We start from the raw sequence: 12,904 nt of genomic DNA on the forward strand, positions 1-12,904 counted from the left end.
GAGTAGTTTTGAATGAGTCGAACCCCCTCTACGTTGCGCATGGGCCTCCTTTTATAGGCTAAAGGGGTCACCGACAGGTGGCAACGCAGACAGAGGTACAAATGTAAAAAGAGGGGTTGGTACAACTGCCTCTACAGTGCACCCTACCTAACTCTGACGGCAGGGGACAAGAGCATTTAATGCCCATCCGCGTCGCCCAACAGTGCAGAAAAGCGACCGTTAGGGGCGCCACCGCTTGCCACGATGGCCTTCTCGTCATCTCCACTCGCCACCTCGCACCGCTTGGCTGCACAGCTTCCCGCCACGTGCGCCTGGAACGGTCCTGCGGCGACACATCGACGGATGCGCTGGAGCATGGGCACAGAGTAGTGGCTTCGCCGCGGCAAGCGCCTTGCCGCGGTCGTTGTCTTGTCTCGCCCGGAAGCTTGTCGCTCGCCGAGCCTTGCCGGGACGCGCGGCGCGTCGTGGCAAGTTCCTTGAAATGCCTTGGTTGGCCTTCCCGGCAAGCTCCTCTTGCCGGGGCCTTGTCCTTCCCGGCAAGCTCCTCTTGTCGGGGCCTTGTCTTCTCAGTTAAAACACTTTGTTCTTGGATGGCACCAATAGGAAATACAGAGGATCTTGGCGGGCACCCGGCAAGCCTTGCCGCGGGGCGCTGCGACTGCCCGTGCACAAGTTCGGGATACTAAGGTACCCCTACTTTAGTACACCGACAGGACCCCCGGGCCTGGGCCATACACGATGCCGAGCGCTGTTGGGCCAGGACCAAAACAGGGCACGGGCATACGCGGCCTGGTCCACACCATATCTAACTCCGTATCCACCGCGCCCTCCCGTAACGGCACGTGTCGAATGCGGCGTCGTGGGAGAGATCGTGGGCCGTTCCCCCACCTTCGCCACTTGTGGTTCCTTCCTCAGAAAGCTCCGCCGCTCCCCTCCGCTTCCCAAAGCCGAAAGAGAGCAGCGCTCCGCCCCTCGTCCCGCTGTCGCCGCCAACGCCTTCGCTCTCCCCCACCGCCATCCGCCATGGCTCCGAAGACCGGGAAGGGCGCGAAGTCGGCTGAGGCGCTGCGGCTTGAGGCGCTGCGGAAGGAGCGGGCACTCTTCCCCCTGAGCTCTCCGCGAAGGAGCTGGGGGAATGGTTCTACCTTTTCTGGTCGACGGAGACGCGGGCGCATCCGCGCACGCAGGTACTCTCCGCCGAAGCTTCTACTTCGAAGCGGTGTCCAAAAGGATACTACTTCTTCCCATTGTTCTTCTATTGTGGGCTCTGCCCGCCCTTTTCTGATTTCTTCTGCGACATCATGAACACATACGGGCTCCATCTCCTCGATTTCACCCCCAACGCTGTTCTGACCATGGCGGTTTTCGCGCATCTTTGCGAGAACTTCGTCGGAATCCACCCAAACGTAGCCCTTTTCCGCCACTACTTCATGCCCCGGGTCGAGAAAGGAGAGCCCTTGTCTGGCGGGATCGCCTGGATCTTGAGAGCCGGCAAGAAGGAGGTCTATCTGGAGGGGGAGCTCCGTAGCAAATGGGAGGAGTGGATAGCGGAGTGGTGTTGGATTGTTGATGAGAACCCGCAGCCATTCACCAACTTGCGCCAAGCCCGAGTAGTGCGCGGCGGCGATTGGAGTGCCCTGGCGGCGGACGATGCCAGACTGAAGATCGCCACCACCCGGATCTTGCGGCTCAGGCTTGCCGGGCTCACGATTGGTGCTGTTGGCGCGGACTTTCTTCGCCGCCGCATCGCCCCTCTGCAGGAGAGGGGGAGACCCGCCTGGCTGTTCGGGGGTCCGGCGGATATCATGAGGATGCGCCCAGGCCTCAATTTTAATTTTACTGTCATGGAGTTGGATGGGACGCTGAAGGAGCTGTTCAAGCACGACCCCGACCATCCCGAGTGGTTCAGGCTGCCGCAGGGCCTCGTCCCGTTGTGCAACAACTCCCAGCTCGACCGCATCCACGCAATGATGCCAGAGTGCGACTCGCATGGGATTATCCCAACTTGGCAGGAGCCTGCCGACGATGTCGTGCAGCAATTCTTCGACGACTTGGTGGAGGTGGCGGTCCGCGCCAACGAGCAGAGGCTTCTCACCCGCGACACCACTGATGATGAGATGCGGCGCATCGCCACCAGGGCGGAGGAGGCGGCGGCAGCCGCCGCCGCGGGCGAGTTTGGTTTTACTTTGGAGGAGGCAGAGGCGGCCGAGGCGGCAAGCCTTGCCGACCGAGAGGAGCTTGTCGGGGAGGTCGTTGGCGAGGGAGAGCCCGAAGCCGAAGCGAGCGAGCCCGCTGGGGGCGCAAGTGGCCAGCCGTCTTCAAGCAACTTGCGGCAAGTGGAGCCCTCAGTGCAGCCCCCAGCTCAACCAAGAAGGCGCCTCCGCAGGACCGGAGACACAGCAGGGCGGCAGACGGGCCAACAGCCGCCGCGCCGCGGGACACGCTCCACCGCGCCAAGCACCATGGCCACGGGAGCATCACACGCCGCGCCGGCAACTGGAGCGGGGTCTTCTCGGGCCGCCGCTTCCGATCCTGCCGCAGCTCCCGCCAAACGCCCAAGGGAGCCTACTCCTCCACCTCGTTGCACTGAAAGAGTACCAGACTTCGATCTCTCCGTGCTCAGCTCCAACGAGGAGGAAGAAGAAGAGGACGAGTAAGACTTTCTTTTGTTGTACTTATGGTTCTTCAATTCTTGTTGTTTCTTGTCTTATATCTGATCTGCTTCCCTCTGAACCTTGTTCCTTTCCAGGACTCTGGCCCAGAGAGCGGCGAAGAGGGCCAAGGTCCCCGTGGTTGTCATCGAGGACGATCCTGCTGTGACAACAGAGGACGCATCCGAGACCACCTTGTCGGACCCGGCAATCTCTCCCCGAAGCAGCCCCCAGCGCAGCCCCTAGCGTAAGTATTTGTTCACTTCCTGTTGTGGGGCGCGCATGGGTGCTCTTTCCTTGCTGATATCTTGATTGTTGGTTTGCTTGTGTAGGAGCAGAACAGGTTCACCAGGAATAACCAGAAGCTGCCCCTGAGGTGCTATCTGCTTCGACTACGCCGCCAAGGGAGGATTCCCGGCAAGGGAGCGCTCTCCGGCAAGGGAGAGGTCCCGGGCAAGGGAGGAGTCCCCGACAAGGGGCAGCACCAGCGACCCTCCGGTGGTGGAGCCCATGACCGTGGATCCCAGTACTGGTAATTTCCCTTGGATTCTTCTTCTTCTGATCTTCTTTTTTGGATATTTGCTTGACTTTTTCTCCCTCTTCCTGTCTTCAGATCCACCTTCCATGGAGCCGATGGAGACTGAGGCCACCGGCGAGGAGGGCGTGTGCGGTAATACTGACGAAACCGCTGCCACCGAAGAAGAGGCCGGCGCTGATGATCCTGCCGACGAAGAGGCCGCCAAGGCTGCCGGCGCTGGAGCTGGCGAGGGATCCGGCGATCGCACTGATGACCCTGGGGCCGCAGGAGCGCAGGGCGCTACGCCGACCGCCGATCCCTCCGCCGCTGACACAGCGCCAAGCTCCGAAGGGCCCCAGCCCGGCGCCTACTTGAAGGCCGGCGACGGTGTCTTCATCAAGCTCCCCTGGGCGTCAAGCTCCAGGGCGCCGGTCGAGGGAGAGACTTTTGACGGAGAAGTGCTCGCCTCCGCTGGGCTGACAGTGGTTGACGCGCCAAGCAGCAGCAGCGGCGAGTTTGAGGAGGAGCAGCTGCTCCAGAAGCTGGTGTCGCTCTACCGCGCCCGACAAGCGAAACTGGAGTCCCGGGAAGCGCTTGTCGCGCAGGCGGGAGTAGACATAGAGAAGCATGCGGAGGAGCTCTAGAGCCGCAACCAAGAGGCCCTCCGATCCATTGCAGAGGAGAGGGCGCAGCTTGCCGAGGCGAGGAAGGCCTTTCTCCTCGAGAAGGCTGAAGCCGAAGAACAACAACGGCTTGCCGGCGAGGAGATGTCTCTGCGAGAAGGCGAGCTGATGCAGCGGAAGGTCAACTTGGACAGCTATGAGGAGGAGCTTGTTGCGCGCGAGGAGACACTTGGCGGGGCCCTCAAGGAAGCGAAGGATGCCGCTGCAGCCGCTGAGGCCGTCAAGAAGGAGCTGGAGGTGAAGGTGATGGGGCTAGAAGCCACCCTCAAGGTGAAGAACGAAGAGCTTGCCGCGCTCCAACGTGAGCGCGAGAAGGATGCCCTCGCCCACGGCAAGGATTCAAAGGCTGATCTGGAGCTGAAGCTGGCCACGCTGACTGAGACGCTTGACGGCGCCAAGAAGCGGGAGGAGGACTTGAAAGGAGAGATCAAGGCCAATGAGGCGCTGCTGACAAGAGCCGCCGAAACCCACAACACCTTCAGGGCTACCGTGAGCTCTGGACGGAGGGCCTCGTCAACATCGCCGCAGTTATCGACGAGGAGCTGGCGCAGCTGGAATTGGAGGGCTTCGGGTACTCTTCTGATGAGAACCTCCAGCCCAGCGCCAAGCTCACTCTGTTCTTCAAGGGCGTGGCGACGGCTCTCCAGCAACTCCGGGAAAGGATCCCAAAGTAGCTAGCTGACGAGTCGCGCGCAATCTGCGCCAGAGTTTTGGAGAAGGTGTTGGTGAAGGTGCTCTTCCGCAATCCGGGCCTCAACCTCACCAACGTCCTCAAGAAGCTGCCGGCGGGTGCTGATCTTGAAGAGCTCAAGGCCCTTGTCGCACCCATTGTGGACAAGGTGAATGAAGTCAGGAGGGTTGATGGCGACCGCGTAGATTAGGCCGCCTGTTTTCTCCTTTTCCTTGCCGCTACTAGACATGTTACGGGAACAATCTATTAGAGCGCGGCAAGTTATTATTGTAATATAAATTTATTCTGGGTAGAATTTGCTAAGTTATTTCCTTTACTTGATCCCCCCCTTTGTATGTTTTTACCCTACGCTTTTAGGGAACTTGCCGGCGCAGGCACCCTTGCCGCAAGCGCTGAGCGCGGAACATCAGCAGCCTGCTGGCGGTGTTGCTTCCGGCAAGAAACCTTGTCGGAACTAGTCGCAGCATACTTAAGTTGTTGAGCGGACTCGAAACAAAGTAAGGGCGCAACTAACTACGAGTTGGTTCCTCCGCGCACAGGTTTTACATACAAAGCACGGTCGTTCAAGGAAGATAACTTAAAAAATATTTCAAAACTAGTTGTGCTCAAACTTTGGCAACTTAGCTTTTCTGTCGCTCGCGTCCCGACAAGGCGATACTTTTCTTGAACGATGCCTAGTCCACACCAATATCTTCTCCTCCCCCCCCCCCGGTGAACTTGTGGGCGAGGGAACCTTCCTTTTGAGAAAAAGAAAGAAGAGAAAATAAAGATATGGAGCCTTAAGGCTCGTTATTGCTTACCGGGGGTAAGTGCTGCACAAAGTGTCAGACAATGCATGCGAAAAAGAAAAAAGCATGAAATTTGACAAGATTTGCAGATCATATGATCTTTATTTATGCACGGGGTCTGCGCCCGGCTTTGTACAAAGGGTTACATGCAACAGCGGCAAGGCTTGAACAAAAGGTGGTTGCCGAAACGGGTTCCGGCAACCGCGCCTTATGGGTAAAACTTGCGAAGATGCTCGATGTTCCAGGAGTTGCTCACCGGAAAGCCATCTTCGGTCTCAAGGCGGACAGCGCCAGGCCTAGTGACTCGCTTTACCCGATAAGGGCCTTCCCACTTTGGCGTCAACTTGTTGGAATTCTTGGCGGATTGAACGCGCCAAAGAACAAGGTCGCCTTCCTCGAGACTTCTGGCATTAACTTTGCGGCTATGGTAGCGGTGCAAAGCTTGCTGGTATCGAGCAGCTCGTACAGTAGCCTGAAGACGATCTTCCTCAAGGAGCAGCGTGTCATCTTGCCGCAGCTGCTCTTGCTCAAGCTCATCATAAGCGAGCACTCGAGGCGATCCATATACGAGTTCCGTGGGGAGAACTGCCTCTGCTCCATAGACTAGAGCGAAAGGTGTCTGGCCAGTGGCTCGATTTGGTGTCGTTCTGATCGACCAAAGAACCACCGGCAGCTCCTCGATCCAGTTCTTTCCGCACTTGTGCAGCCTGTCGAAAGTTCTGGTCTTGAGCCCGCGCAACACTTTAGCATTTTCCCTTTCCGCTTGACCATTGCTTCTCGGGTGAGCAATAGAAGCGAAACAGACCTTGGCGCCAAGATCTTGGACGTACTGCATGAACGTGCGGCTCGTAAATTGTGTGCCATTGTCAGTGATGATCCTGTTAGGGACTCCGAAACGGCAAACAATTAACCTGAAGAACTTGACTGCTGACTGCGCTGTCACCTTCCTCACTGCTTCCACTTTCGGCCACTTTGTGAACTTGTCGATCGCAACGTACAAGTACTCAAAGCCCCCGACAGCTCGGGGAAAGGGGCCGAGGATGTCGAGCCCCCAGACCGAAAATGGCCAGGATAAAGGGATCGTCTGGAGAGCTTGAGCTGGTTGGTATATCTGCTTGGAATGGAACTGGCATGCTTCACACTTGGTTACTTGTGCAGTTGCATCCTGGAGGGCTGTTGGCCAAAAGAAACCTTGTCGGAAAGCTTTGCCGGCAAGTGCTCTTGCGCCAATGTGATGACCACATATGCCTCCATGTATCTCCGCCAACAGCTTCTGTCCATCTTCCCGGGGAATGCACTTCAATTTCACTCCGTTAAATCTTCTTCTATACAGTATGTCGTCGACAAACTGGTACATACTTGATTGCCGGGCTACTCTCTCCGCTTCTTCTTGCTCTTCGGGAAGTTCTCCTGTCTGAAGGAAACGGACAACCTGCTGTGCCCATGCTGGAGCTTGCGGCTCAACAACAAGGACTAAAGGCACAAATGCTGCTGCGGGAACATCTGCTTCTACGGCAAGGACCTGAGGCCCTGCCGGAGCTTGGTGTTCCCCGGCAAGCTTGCCGGAGCAAAACTTGTTGGGAGCGTCTGCTTCAACGGAACAAACCCTAGGGCTTGTCGGAGCAGACTGCCCCTCAGCACTCTTTGTGTTGATTTTGGGGACCTTCTTGGCGGTGGCTTCGGGGAGCTCTGCCGGAAAGTAGTCACTAGAAACCAACTTCCTCTTCTTATTCTGTCCAGTTGATGGTGTTACAGATGGTTGAGTCAGCTTGAGCACAAAAATTCCTGGTTCCACAGGTAACTTGAGTGCGGCGCACTTTGGCCATCTGCAATGTCGTTCTGAGCTCTCGGAACATGTTCCATCTGTAGGCCATCAAAGTGCTCTTCTAACTTTCTCACTTCATCAATGTAGGCTTCCATCAACGGACTCTGATAATCTTTGTTAACTTGGCGGACGACAAGCTGCGAGTCACCCCTAACAATAAGCTTCTTGATCCCAAGGTCTGCCGCGATCCTGAGTCCGGCAAGCAAACCTTCATATTCTGCAGTATTGTTTGTCGCCTGCTCCTTGGGAAAGTGCATCTGGACCACGTACTTGAGGTGCTCTCCGGTGGGCGCGACAAGCAACACGCCCGCACCGGCGCCTTGCAGCGAGAAGGCACCATCAAAGTACATGATCCATTCTTTGCTTGCTTCCTTGACGGGGATGCTCGTCTCTGGAGTTTCTTCATCAGGTGTTGGCGTCCATTCTGCTATGAATTCTGCCAGTGCTCGGCTCTGGATAGTTGAGGTACTCTCAAACTTGAGGCCAAAGCTTGACAATTCCAGTGCCCACTCGACAATCCTGCATGTTGCTTCTGGATTCTGCAGTATCCTCTTCAACGGAAAGCGAGTGACAACTGTGATCTCATGTGCTTGAAAGTAATGGCGCAGCTTTCTCGAGGCCATGAGAAGGCCGAAAAGCAATTTCTGCACACCAGAGTACCTTGATCTAGCCCCCTGCAGGAGGGAACTAACAAAGTAAACTGGGCGCTGCACCATTTTCTTCTGCTTCTCTTCTTGTGGCTGCACAGATCCATCCTTGTCGGGACCAGAGCTTGTCGGGGGAGCCCCCTACTTGTCGCCGGATGTGCTTGCCGCGGCCGCTGGCTCATCATCTGCCTCCCTCTCCGCTACTAACGCAGCACTAACAACTTGATTGGTTGCCGCTAGATATAGCAGCAACTTCTCTTGTGGCTTAGGTGCGACAAGTATTGGAGTGGAGGACAGATATCTCTTCAAGTCCTGCAGGGCAGCCTCCGCTTCCGGAGTCCATTTCATTGGACCTGCCTTTTTTAATATTTTGAAAAATGGCAAGGCGCGCTCAGCAGACTTAGAGATGAACCTGCGGAGAGCAGCTACGCAGCCGTCAAGCCTTCGTACATCCTTGATGCGCTTCGGTGCTTCGATCTGCTCAATGGCCTTAATCTTGTCGGGGTTGGCTTCAATCCCCCGCTGAGACACAAAGAACCCGAGAAGCTTGCCGAAGGGAACTCCAAATACGCACTTCTCGGGGTTGAGCTTGAGGTTGATCTTGCGTAGATTTGCAAAGGTCTCGTCCAAATCTTGGATCAGAGTTGCTCTGTCTTTGCTCTTGACCACTATATCATCCATGTAGGCTTCTACATTTCTGTGCAACTGTGTCTCAAAAGCTTTGTGAACTACCCTTCCAAACGTTGATCCCGCATTCTTCAATCCAAAAGGCATCCGTACAAAACAGTACGTGCCACATGGAGTAATGAACGCGGTCTTCTCTTCGTCCTCTTCTGCCATGAAGATCTGATGATATCCTGAGTATGCATCAAGAAATGAAAGCAAATCGCATCCTACCGTGGAGCCAATAATCTGGTCGATGTGCGGCAAGGGGAATGGATCTTTGGGACAAGCTTTATTAACATCAGTGAAGTCAATACAAAGCCTCCACTTTCCGTTCGCCTTGCGCACGACTACAGGATTGGCCAACCACGTAGGATGGAGCACCCCTCTGACAAGGCCTGCTGCTTCCAATTTCTTGATCTCTTCTGCAATGAGTTCTTGGCGCTCCATTGCTTGTTTTCTGACTTTCTGCTTGACGGGCCGCGCGTGAGGACAGACGGCAAGGTGGTGCTCAATTACTTTCCTGGGAACACCGGGGATGTCAGATGGTTGCCATGCAAACACATCGACATTCGCCCGCAGGAAAGCAACGAGCGCGCTTTCCTATTTAGGATCAAGCGTGGCACTGATGGTGAAGGTACCACCAGTGCCATCCTCCTTGGCGGCCACTTTCTTGGTTTCTGGCGGAGCTGCCTTCGCCTTCTTACACTTGCCGGTGGAGCTCGATGGTGCGTCCTCGACGGTAGCGCAGCACTCCGAAGAGGTGCGCTTGCCGGAGTGGGCATCAGAGCTCTTGCTGGACTTGGTCTTCTTCTTGCCCCCGGGAGCTTCAGCGGCAAGTGGCTTGTGATCTGCTGCAGCTGCTACTTCCCGGTAGATCTTGTCAGTGCAGATAAGGGCATCTTTCTTGTCGCCAGGGACAGAGATGACACTTATCGGTCCTGGCATCTTCAGTACATTGTAGGCATAGTGAGAGGCTGCCATGAACTTGGCGAGCGCTGGACGGCCGAGTATCCCATTGTATGGCAATGGGAAATCAGCAACGTCAAAGGTGACCCTCTCAGTCCTAAAATTCAGCTCGCTGCCAAATGTTACTGGCAACGTGATCTTCCCCTTCGGCTTGCTCCTTCCCAGATTGATTCCTTGGAAGGTACCAGTCTCTTCAAGCTCACTGTCGGGGATCTGGAGTTTCTTGAGCACCGCTGAGGAGATCAGGTTCAAGCCGGCCCCGCCGTTAACTAGCATCTTTGTGACCTTGAGGTTGCGGATAGTTGGTGAAACCAACATCGGCAAGCACCCGACCGCAGTTACGCGATCAGGGTGATCCTCAATGTCAAAGATGATAGGCGTGCTGGACCACTTTAGAGGCTTGCGTGACTCAACTGGTGGCTCTGCTGCATTCACTTCCCGCACCCACTGTTTAAGCTGGCGGTGCGAAGTATGCAGAGAAGCACCATCGTTAACGCACAGAACCTCTGTTGCTTTTTGAAACTCCTGCTCGTCGGCTTCATCCTCATCCATCTCTTCATCTTCGTCTTCGTCTTCATCCTTGTCGCGGCCGCGGGGAGGCCTGTCTCCTTGCCGCTGCTTGGCCTTGCCGCGGCGCCCTCCCCGGCCGGGACGCTTCTTGCCGGATCCTCCACCACCTTCTTGGGCCTTCTCCTTGTCGCGTCGCTCGTATTCAGCTTTCTGCCAGGGCATATAGCTCACTGACGTCTCTAATCTTGCACATTGCCATCTCCTCCCTCATCCTGCGCTTTCGCACGTTCTGATGAAACGCGCTGATAACCGCAACAGGGTGGACGTCTGGGATGTTGCGCTGCACCTGGCTGAATCTCTGAATATACTTGCGCAGGGGTTCTCCTTCCTTCTGGGTGAGCAGATGAAGATCGCTCTCCTGGCCATGAGGCTTGTGGCCGCTTGTGAAGGCGCCGACAAACTGATGGCACAGATCTGCCCATGAGGAGATGGAGTTGTCCGGCAAGTGCATGAGCCAAGATCTAACGTTAGGCTTGAGCACCAGCGGGAAGTAGTTGGCGAGGATCTTCTCATCATGCCCCCCGGCAGCCTGCACCGTGATGGTGTAGATGCTGAGGAACTCCGACGGGTGCAACCTGCCATCGTACTTCTCGGGTACATCTGGCTTGAAGTTCTTGGTACTGGACCACTGGACTTGCCGCAGCTCACGAGTGAACACAGGGCAACCTACCGCGTACGGCAAGTCGCCTGGTTCCCCTGGTGCATGCATGTCGACAGCGGGCCCAGCGCGCTGGTCTGACTGACGTCGCGCTTCTCTTCGATGCTCGATGCGGGTACGAGCGTCCTCTTGTTGCCGTTCTTGAAGAACTTGGCGTTGATCGCGATGAGATCGTGGATCTAATGACGCCATGGAGTCGGTGTCGAGGTTGACCCAGCGAGTCGGCGATCTCGGCCTTCGGGGCGGGGAGTGCATGGTAGTTGCGCCCCCACCAGTCTTGTCGCCATCGGCTTGTGCCTGGGCGTCTTGCCGCGGCTTCGACGCGCTCGGTTGCCGGGGAGTGTCGCCGTTGGCGAAGCCGATGAGGCTCTGAATGGTGGCCCTCCAATCGTCGATCTTGTCTGGTGCTGGAGGGTAATCTAGAAGCAGTTGAGCCCGGGCCAACGCTTCTTCTGGAGTCTTGGGCGGCGGCGGCGATCGGCGCGAGGAGTGAGATATGCTCGCACTTCTAACAATGTTAGAAGGAGCAGCATCTCGTCCAGGCGACCGCGCCGCGCTCGTGCTAGCATGTTCACGTGCATGCTGATCTTGAGCGTCCCGAGATCCACCAGCTTGGCCTTGACCCAATGAACGTATGGTACTGCGCGTACCATGACGTTGTCGGTCCCGCGCCTCCTGAGATGGGCGCGGTGCATGTGCGGACGCCGAGGTCTGTGCAGCCTTGTCCTTGGACCTGGCAGCATCATGAGCCCCCTCGCTGGCGCCCATTCCTCCGCCGGCGTCTACTCCACCACCTGCTTGCTCTGGTAGCGGTGGAATCGACGCAGACGGTCCAGCCACCTCCGAAGCCTTCTTCTTCGGTGGCATGTTGAAGATGATGATGAAGAAAACAAAGATCTGGCTCGCGTGAACGCCGGATCAGGTTCACGCAACCTCGACGCCCCCCTACCTGGCGCGCCAAAGATGTCGTGGGAAACGAACACCTATGGGGCAGGGCCCCTTTCGGTCCGGCAAGGGAGCGAAGAGCGCACGAAGAGCGGATCGAGGCGGAGCACGCGAGCGACTTTTACCCAGCTTCGGAGCTCTCCGGAGAGATAATACTCCTACTGCTGCTTTGTGGTTGTATTCTATTCTTGCTTGAGAGCGTGAGAGTGGAGTAGTTTTGAATGAGTCGAACCCCCTCTACGTTGCGCATGGGCCTCCTTTTATAGGCTAAAGGGGTCACCGACAGGTGGCAACGCAGACAGAGGTACAAATGTAAAAAGAGGGGTTGGTACAACTGCCTCTACAGTGCACCCTACCTAACTCTGATGGCAGGGGACAAGAGCATTTAATGCCCATCCGCGTCGCCCAACAGTGCAGAAAAGCGACCGTTAGGGGCGCCACCGCTTGCCACGATGGCCTTCTCGTCATCTCCACTCGCCACCTCGCACCGCTTGGCTGCACAGCTTCCCGCCACGTGCGCCTGGAACGGTCCTGCGGCGACACGTCGACGGATGCGCTGGAGCGTGGGCACAGAGTAGTGGCTTCGCCGCGGAAGCGCCTTGCCGCGGTCGTTGTCTTGTCTCGCCCGGAAGCTTGTCGCTCGCCGAGCCTTGCCGGGACGCGTGGCGCGTCGCGGCAAGTTCCTTGAAATGCCTTGGTTGGTATTCCCGGCAAGCTCCTCTTGCCGGGGCCTTGTCCTTCCCGGCAAGCTCCTCTTGCCGGGGCCTTGTCTTCTCAGTTAAAACACTTTGTTCTTGAATGGCACCAATAGGAAATACAGAGGATCTTGGCGGGCACCCGGCAAGCCTTGCCACGGGGCGCTGCGACTGCCCGTGCACAAGTTCGGGATACTAAGGTACCCCTACTTTAGTACACCGACAATGATCATTCTTATAACAGCAACATATATAGATTTTGTCACATGATTTCTTATGCTTAAGTAACAATCAATTCACAGTGTCAAGTATGGTTCAGAAACTTCATTGGGAACTAACAAACTATAATCTGAGTCAATGAAGCAATTGCAATTTATCATAACATCAGAAAGAGTCAAGAATAGAGCTTTTCAGCAAGTCCACATACTCAACCATCATATAGTCTTCTACAGTTGCTAACACTCACGCAGTACTTGTGGTTATGGAGTTCCAACCGAACATTGAGAAAGATAGGGGCTTATTGTGTTGCCTCCCAACGTATTCACCTTTGGGTGATGTCAACAATAATAATTCATGCTAACTTACATCCAATTGGATATATA

This window comes from Triticum dicoccoides, chromosome 7B (assembly GCF_002162155.2).
Source record: "Triticum dicoccoides isolate Atlit2015 ecotype Zavitan chromosome 7B, WEW_v2.0, whole genome shotgun sequence".
NCBI classification, from domain to species: domain Eukaryota; kingdom Viridiplantae; phylum Streptophyta; class Magnoliopsida; order Poales; family Poaceae; genus Triticum; species Triticum dicoccoides.